Source organism: Aplysia californica, unplaced genomic scaffold, assembly GCF_000002075.1.
Source record: "Aplysia californica isolate F4 #8 unplaced genomic scaffold, AplCal3.0 scaffold00086, whole genome shotgun sequence".
Taxonomy (NCBI): Eukaryota; Metazoa; Mollusca; class Gastropoda; order Aplysiida; family Aplysiidae; genus Aplysia; species Aplysia californica.
Window position 1 is genome coordinate 313,290 of NW_004797356.1, and position 7,080 is coordinate 320,369.

Sequence of the window (7,080 nt, forward strand, 5' to 3'; positions counted from 1 at the left end):
AAAAAAAACCGCAAAAAAAAAAAGAATCTTAATTTCTTAATTAAAAATAAGATTGCTGTCCCCGTGGTTTTATGCACTCCGCATAAATTAGCAACATTTGATCAGTTTTTGCATAATTTCTGATTATTTTTCTTTATCATTCTTTGTTAAAATTAACAGAATCGCATAATTCCTCATTTTTGGACTCAGTTTGCATAATTTAAGAATTTTTCTTGCATACAAAGACGTGGACAGGATTATAAGAGAACAATTATTGTTTTTTTTTACCAATAAATGGAATGGATATACCGGGCTCATTTGAAGGGCAACAACTTGGCCATCTTTTCATTAATGTCAACAATGCTTCACACAAACTAAATTCATGCAACTGTCGTCAAATGTATCAATAGGAATAAAATCAACATGCGGATTCGAGAAAATCATTATTACTTTACTTTTTCATCCTCTGTTGTCGAGGGGAGATGCAGGTTTTTTTAACGGTAGGCCAGCCCCGCAGCTCTTTTAGTTGTGCTATTATGTATTATATAAAATTATTATGTATTTAATATCATTATTAACTTCCTATAATTTCTGGTGCCTGTGTATACGAGTGCGGCGTAGAGTAGGCTATCCTGATCCTGACAATCGCATGCAAAGGTTCTGCTGCCCTGTGACTTCTTTTGAACTATCGGCTATGCGTGATCAATAATTTGATGAATCAATTCTCTCGCTTATGCCTGACTTTCACAACCACTTTTGAAACACTGCCAAACGTACAATGTCGGAGAAACTGGAAAAGAACAAAATACAAATAAATCGTTAGCAGCAATAGCAGCGGTAGGGGGGGGGGGGTCAGGTCATAGGAAAGCTGTGACTGTTTTGCGGTGTCAGAATACTTGGTGTTCATAATTAATTCATAATAATCTAGGGTCTGCATTATAACCGAAATACAATTATATTATGTACATATTATAGCCTAGTTATTTCTGAGATATGAAAGGGGGGGGGGGTTGTTATTAATAAGGTTGGTTATGTTTTTGATAAAAAGAACCTTCTGTTCGAACTCCACCTACATTTACAACACATTTACCCAGACTGCTCTTTTGGCCCCTATCCGTACGTCGTGTTTTTACTATCGTACCCATACGTCGAGGGGAACTCTGTGCCACCGCTTTCCGAAGAGGAAATTTACTCGTTAATCTGATCCGTACGCTTTGCATAGCAATCTGTCAAAATGAATTTTTGAGAAATACTGTAAGTTTCAAAGAGATTTTCGCACTATAAAGTTGTTCCAGCATCCGATCCGGACATTGGGGATTGCCTTGTTAGTGAGACAACTTTCTGGGCCTTCGGCATATTGTGGTAGGGTGGTCAGTTCCTTTCCACGCCGCCTTTACTTCCCCAACTCGAAGTTAGGTACCCATTACTGCTGGGTGGGCAGAAGGGGGCGAAAAAAATCCGTGTCCGAAACGAGGCTCGAACTCGGACTTTCCGCTTTGGAGACGAGCGCACTGACCACTCCGCCACCGCACCCTCAGTATAAGTATCCTCAAATGTGAAGAATACAACCCCGGGGCTACAAAATGACCCCAGGGGGTACGAATAGGGCTAATGGTGATAGTGTCAACTTGTTTCCTTTCCCTATATATCTACTTTGACAAGCGGAGAGAACAAATTGACCCTACCAGCAGCAGAATCAGAGGAAGCTTACGCGACACATTCCAACCTCTCTTTGTCTGTCTACTTGACTTAATTACCTCTTCCTGGTCCACTTACGTCTCCTCCCTTCTCTCTTTTTGGTTTCACATCCCAAGTGACCCCCATCTATGCCGATGTGAAAAGATGACCAGCGGTCAAGACTAAGTGGACTAATTAGTATGAACATCTATGATGAGATTGAGAAGTCCATATTATAACTTGGTACATGGACTTATTTTAGTGCTCTCTCTCTCTCTCTCTTTCTCTCTCTCTCTCTCTCTCTCTCTCTCTCTCTCTCTCTCTCTCTCTCCCTCTCTCTCTCCCTCTCTCTCTCTCTCTCTCTCTCTTTTTTTTGTTATCCCCCCCCCCCTCTCTCTCTCTCTCTCTCTCTCTCTCTCTCTCTCACTCTCTCTCTCCCTCTCGCTCACTCACTCTGTCTCTCTGTTCCTCAAAAACAAACAAACGGAAATGAATCCCGTCTAATTTGCGGCATGGACAAGATTACAGTGCCCTTTTAACGCTGTGAGAAAACGACGACACCTTCATCAGTTCAAATAACAGCATCCTGTTTTACAGCTCGTTGTAGAGGTAGAGGTTTCTTCGATAGGCTCCAGGGCTTGCTTCTTCTACCAGTCAAACCAGATACACGAGCATGTACCTGGCAAGCACATTAACTATACAAGAGCAGCCTATCCAAGCAGTAGTTCTGAGCTCAACGTAGCCAATTAATGTGTTCGTATGTGTGTTTGAAAGCCTTGGTAGAGTTGATCGAGCCACTGACTGACCACACAAGCCATGTCCACTGCCCCGTGCTGGAGGACAGACGCATGTGGTCAAGACTCAGAGTTGGGAAGTTAAGTGCTCATAAAATGTAAATCGCACCTCAGCTGTTACGACCAGTGGATGAATTCATGCTGGTCTCCGTGTCGTGTCCAGACAATATAAACTGACTCGCTCCATGCCTCGCGAGAAGAGCTCGGTGTAATTCTTTCAAGGATTTAGATATCTAGGTCTAATAAATGCGTAAGTAATGTTCATTTATACATTTATTTACATTGAAGTGTAAAACTATGAATAGCTAGTTGGGCATTCTGTATGACTTTTCCTCATACTCTCTATCAAAACGTGCCAGAATGCTTTTCTTCAGCGATGGAAATATAACAAGTATAGAAATGCCCCTACCGCCACTCCTCTCTCTCTCTCTCTCTCTCTCTCTCTCTCTCTCTCTCTCTCTCTCTCTCTCTCTCTCTCTCTCTCTATCTCGCCTTCATTTAATGTGAATTTGATTTGAATGTTTTGCCCCTTATTAGTTTGATTTCTCAATGTAAATATCTCCCTAAATGCGTTGACCCTTGATTGAATCCATGCATGTCAGCATTTTGTGTCCGTACAATATAAACTATCACAGACGCCACTCACTTAGCACAGGACCGAAACCTGCACTTCCCCTTGGCATCCTATGGATACCAGAGGAAGGAAAAAGTAAGTAACAAAAAAAACCCCGACTCGCTTCACGCCTCCCGAGAAGAGATAGTTGTGAAGCTTTCAAAGACATAGATCTAACATCCGTAAAAATGGTGTTGCTCTTTAGTTTTATTAATTAATTTACATTGAAGTAAGTGCCAGGTCTGGGAAATCCCCCCTACTGTTAACGTGTAAACCGGTACAACATTGTGGCAGGGACAGGCGGTCTAGTATGACGTCACGTGGCACATGTATACATTTACCTTGTTGGTAATAACGGCCAGGGCGAAAGAGGCTCACAGAGCTCTTTAACAGCCATATGCTAGAGGATTCCAGTGAACCACTTCAGTGACTCTCACTGTTATCCCCGACAGAATTGTGCAATATAACGTGTGTCATAACTGATGAACCTCTAAGCATTTTTGCCGGGGGCAGCTTCGAAATAGGTGGCAGCAGGCCAATGGTAAGCAATTGAGGAAGGTGGTAATAGACTGTCATACCAGGTACTGGCCGGAATGCTATCAAGTGCTCTTGGCCAAGCTCCTCAAACCTTAGTTAGCTGGGACTACGAGCCTCTGGTGGTAACTCTAGGCAGTCTATCTTCAATATGAATGGCATTCTGACAGCCTCCTGCACGTAGCTGATCTGATCCATTTGTCTTCATATTGCCATATGGGATACGTTGTACCAGAGCAAGCGAGTGAGTCGAATGTTTGCACTGCTCTTTTTCAGTTTAAAAAAAATCTTTGCGAAAGTCAAACTCCTGCTCATGTCTATCTTATCGCTATTCCTTCGGAGATGGATGGGTGCGGTAGTAGCAGGCTTGCATGGGCTGGGAGCTGTTAGCACAAACTTGCATGTTATGTGATCATGGGCTTTTGTCGTTTCATTCCCTGTAGTGATGGATATATAGTTCAGCAGCACCAATGGAATCTGATCAGCCTTTTTGAGACAACACTGCTCACTCGACACCTGGAAGCGGTTAGAAAAGAATTATGGCAAAAGAAGGTTCATCTTATTTTCCGGGCCGGGTTTACCGCGATCAGTCGGGTTGCCACAGTTCTAATGAACAACAACAACAAAAGCAATAATAACAAGCTGTCGGAAATAAATATGTTGCTGAAACCTTCGTACACTTCAGTATAAGGGACCCAGTCTTGAAAGGAGGACAGCCATCATTGCAATGTAGATAAGCCACGATATAATATATATGACCTTGATTTTGTTGATTTTTGCCAAATTAAATTTGCTGATGATCAAAGCTCAGTTGAAAGAAATGAGTGGCAGCTATACTCTCTTTTGGAAAGGAACCGATCTTTCAGAAAGTGAGCAAATGGTGTTGGCTTTGCAATGGAACGGATGCCCAACTCACACTCCTACCAAAAGGCGCCATGCAGACTCAAGGCTCTCATAATTTTCTTCAGTAAGACCCAATGTGTAACAATGTGAATTATGTCGAAAATAAACTCTATTGTGACCCCGAGTCCGTTCTGTGCTCAGTCCAAGCTTTTGACTACCGGTACTTGGTTTTGTATCAGTTATTGTAACGCCAGAGTAGTCTCAGACTATATAAGTGTCATCTGTAAACAGTGCAACCTTTAATTGTTTTAGTTTTAGTAAGATTTTATGGCACCTGCAACCCTATAAGATCATATAAACGTGCCGACGATTAGAGGTGTAACAAGAGAGTTACAAACAGAACAGAAGGAGGTCAGATAAGGACGATAGATGTTTGAGAGAAAAGAACGAGCAAACCACACCAGAGCACCCGCCAACCACCAACTCCTTCAACTGTGACAGACATGTTCAGAACATGGTCTGTTCATCGCTAACGCAAACTTTCACCTCTGTCAATAAAACACAGATAATCATGGATAGCCTTAGCCTAGGCATCTCACTCATTGAGTATTATCTCAAGTGAAAAGACGTAAGTGACATCAGCAAGTCACTCGCGAATTGTGTGGTGCAAAGTGAGAAACTTACAACAGACTGATTGTGAGCAATGTCGGCATAAGACTATATATATATATATATATATATATAATTATTATTATTAAAAAAGGCGTCCTCATGGGTAACCACATCCCAAAAAACTTGACATGAATAAACTATTTAAAAATTCAGCTGTTCAAACAGCACTTGCAGTGGACCGGAATGCCAAATTGAACAAAGTCTCCTTCACTAAGGATGACTTTGAAAGTAACTGAGTTTTACTCAGAAACAAAACCTATACAACTCAGTTTTTTCTGACGCTATCGATTTTCCAAGTTGTTGTCCCAGCAGCAACGTTTTAGAATTTTGGAAAGGGCGCAGTGAAGAAAAAAACCCATCATGGTTGCTTTTAAGCACAACGAGGCTATCCCGAAAAATGCTGATGTGAGAAAATTGAAGGTCCCTTATTCAGTTTCTTTAAAAACAAGGAGAGTTTTCTCTATAACCGAACAAATATACACACCAATCTAACCAAACTTCTCCTATAGGCAGGGCAAAGCCCATTTTTGGTGTAGGTCAAGATTTCTGGAAACTCCCGAAATCCGGGTTATCCCGCTTGTCCTTAGAAGCGACCACATGTGCTCTCGTTCGCTTGCCGCTGCTTTGAACCATGTCAAAGCAACGCATTTTGATAGTTAATTAATGTATATTTTCACTTTAAACCCATCCCCAATCCACCAAAGAAGAAGAAGAAGAAGAAGAAGAAGAAGAAGAAGAAGAAGAAGAAGAAGAAGACCAGACAGACAGACAGACAGACAGACAGACAGACAGACAGACAGACAGACAGACAGACAGACAGACAGAAGTAACAAATGGAAGTGAAAGCATAAGTATGGGATATGAAATACACCTCCTTCCCTACTTCTCCCTCCATTTCCTTGTCTTTTTACCCCCCCCCCCTCCTCCCGCCTCCTTTCAGCGTCCCCATAAAGAAACGGCGCGCTGTTTACGGTGACTTACCTGAAGTTACCTGTGTGTAGGAAGTTGAAGTTGAGGTATCACCTGTCACAGCTTGGTCTGGCTTGCTGAGAAAGTCCCCTGGACACGATCCCGAGGTGTTTTGTTGCGTCAAGGCTTAAAACAGTTACTCTCTTCCCATCATCTTTCTTCAGTTTTTCACCCCGACCATCTATAAGTATCCCAAACGGTATGGCAAGGGTTAAACACTCTTTTTAATTCTGGTAGGTTATTTGACCCTCAGTATACGGACGTCTATTCCACTGTTGTATTTGTTCGCAGCAAATACTAATTGTTATCCAAGTTTCCAACATCGTAAACTTCCCTTTCAATCTATTCCTGATTTAACTATTACTGGTAGTATTAGAATAAGATAAACACCAACCTCGGTAGAAATGAATGATTCCTAACTACAATAAACATACATTTTGATTTACAGGAGCAATGGATTTGCTGGAATATTGTAGATTTTTGTAATGACCGTGAACAACCGAATTATGCCCTGCCTGCACAAACTGAACTGGAGCGCTGTACCTCAGAGTTCACGCCCATTCCTCTGGGACTAAATTAATTGGATGGGGGTAAGTCGTTAGCTCAGTTGGTACCATATGGGCCTACAGGGTGGATGGTCAAGGTTCGAATCTCCTTACAGGGTGTTCTGACCTTGGGCTTTTTTTTTGGTTTTGAGGCTCTTTGCCAATTTTCAATCTAAACTCGGTCCTACCAGAGGCGGGCCTTAATTTTGGAAGTCCCATTACAAAAAAATTATTATTAGTGTTGAAAGATGCGTTAAACCTATAAATTACAATTTCGAAAATTTTGCAAGTGGATGGCTGTTATAGGGACTTGAGCCAGGGTTGCTACACATAAGTTAAGCATGATATCAGCGAAGTTAATGGTGCCCCTTATGAACATTAAAAGATTTTGCCCAGCCGACTAGCAACAACAACAACAACAACAGCAGCAAAACACACACACGCACACACACAC